Source organism: Furipterus horrens, unplaced genomic scaffold, assembly GCF_987537825.1.
Source record: "Furipterus horrens unplaced genomic scaffold, mFurHor1.1.pri manual_scaffold_17, whole genome shotgun sequence".
In the NCBI taxonomy this organism is placed as follows: domain Eukaryota; kingdom Metazoa; phylum Chordata; class Mammalia; order Chiroptera; family Furipteridae; genus Furipterus; species Furipterus horrens.
Genome location: NW_028327187.1, coordinates 94,728,652 through 94,731,042, shown reverse-complemented (window position 1 = coordinate 94,731,042; position 2,391 = coordinate 94,728,652). Strand labels below are relative to the sequence as shown.

The following is a 2,391-nucleotide window of genomic DNA, read 5'->3' as shown; positions in this document are numbered from 1 at the left end:
TGTGCCCTGACTGGGAATTGAACCGGCGACACCTTTTGGTTCACAGACCAGCACTGAATCCACTGAGCAACACCAACCAAGGCAAGAATAAGTTTGTTAATATGAAACTGCTAATTCCAAGAATGTGCACATTTGTAATTTGGTAGTTTTTGTCAAATTTATTACATGCCCTTCTGTGATTATAAAAGTGCCTTACCCCCACTACATACTCACAAAAACATTCACTGGTTTGTTCTTAACCAATATATTCCATTTTACTCCATTTCAAAAGTATGCAGAGCCCCAGTCGCTGAGCCACCACCGAGAACTTGGCAACCTTCCCCTTGGGCCCCCCCCCTTGCTTCCCGACGCTCCATCCCCCCTGCCCACCTTCTCCCGCTGCACCTTCCGCAGGCCCTTTCCACCGAGGAAAAGGAATCATATCGTATGTCCGCTATCCAGAACCTCCACTCTTTCAACCCCTTTGCTGATGCAAGTAAGGGTGATGATCTGCTTCCTCCTGGCACTGAGGATTATATCCATATAAGAATTCAACAGAGAAACGGCAGGAAGACCCTTAGTACTGTCCAAGGGATCGCTGATGAATACGATAAAAAGAAACTAGTGAAGGCGTTTAAGAAGAAATTTGCCTGCAATGGTACTGTAACTGAGCATCCAGAATATGGAGAAGTAATTCAGCTCCAGGTGACCAGCGCAAGAACATATGCCAGTTCCTCGTAGAGATTGGACTGGCTAAGGACGACCAGCTGAAGGTTCATGGGTTTTACGTGCTTTTGGCTCACTGAAGCTTAAGTGAGGATTTTCTTACAAAGAGTAGAATTTCCCTTCTGTCCCTTGTCACAAGTTTAAAAACCTCACAGCTTGTATAATGTAACCATTTGGGGTCTGCTTTTAACTTGGACTAGTGTAACTCCTTCACGCAATAAACTGAAAAGAGCCATGCTGTCTAGTCTTGAAGTCCCTCATTTAAACAGAGGTCAGGCAATAGGCACCTGGCAGAGTCCAGCCTGAAACAAAGCAATAACGTGATGTTTCAGCCAAGCCCAGAGCCCCAAGATCACAGGCTGGCCAGAAGCTCCTCGCTAGCGTTCCCTGCCCTCGGAGAATGTCACCACCTGAACAATCTCGGTGAAGCCTAGAGGGATAAGGCAGCAACGGCATCTGTTACCACTAGAGGGCGCCAGCGGTAGTCAAAGATCCCCAACCTGACCAGGTGGATGGAGCTTAGAGCAGCCACCTCCCCTCTCGCGAGGTAATAAGGATATCTGGCTTGCCACCAAGATCTTTATAATCAGACAAATCCTAGCTCACTGATGTCCAAACACGAGAATTTGACGCCAATCTTCTATCAGAGTTAAACTTTTGACAAGGGAACAAATTTCCAACTGTTGTGTCAGTCATGTAGCTAGCTATAGAGCTTGCAACATACTAGCAACAGCTGCCCAATGCCATGTGAAGTAACAAACTGATTTTTGGGTTTTCCACCTTCAGTTTTAATGTTATGTAGTGTATTTAAACCCTTATTTAAATAAAAGTTGTTTTCAGGAAAAAGAAGTTGTTGGCATCCGTCCGTCTCGAGAGACGATGGTGTAGCTTCTACTGAAGCTACAGAGCCTGGGCAGGGTGATATGGAGGGTCTGCTGTTGCCCATGCAGCAGACCCCCCCTCTCTTCGCAGCTGAAGGGTCCAAGGGAAAGACGGAGTCAATACAGCTTGGCTTCAGGTGCGCCACAGGAGTTGCCGGTGTTGACTACAACGTCAGACCGCCTTAGGGACTCCGGCTCCGGATTTTCTGTCGGTGTTTACTCCCTTAGCCTTTCCCCTGAAGAGGTATGCCGCAAGGCAGCGGAGGTTTTTTGGAATCAGAGTTTTCCTTCTCTGATGTGCCCTGACTGGAAGATCGAACCAGCGACACTTAGCTCGCAGGCCGACGCTCAATCCACTGAGCCAAACCAGCCAGGGTATAATTGAATCACTAAGTAAATTATTACTTAGAGTTGTTTATTTTTTTTTAATTCTGTATCTAAACACCTTTCTTATGTGAGGAGTGGAGACAAGAGTGATGAGAGTACCCAGGATCAATGAAATTCATGTAGGAGGGCCTGGTGACTCAGGAAGTAGTGGTAGTGAGTACTTAGTTTTAGCACAGTTCATACTTCAGCATTTAAGATTACTGTTGCTGTGATGGGATCTTAGCTGCGCCCAACCAGTCCCTGCTCAGTTTCTGAACCTGGTTATTTACTCTTCTTGCTCGGTCTATGCTGTCTTTCTATAAACTTTTTTTCTTGCCTAAGTGAGTCAAAGTTGCTTTTTGCTTTTTCAAACAAAAAATCTGCAATCAGTAATAAACAGGCATTTATTTGATTGCTGATTTAAAATGATGTGAGTTGG

At 45.6% G+C, this 2,391-nt stretch overlaps 1 pseudogene; it reads left to right on the top strand.

Moving 5' to 3' along the window:
* The first annotated feature begins 426 nt into the window (after positions 1-426).
* Positions 427-791, top strand: LOC149991629 (eukaryotic translation initiation factor 1 pseudogene; annotated as a pseudogene).
* Positions 792-2,391: the final 1,600 nt, after the last annotated feature.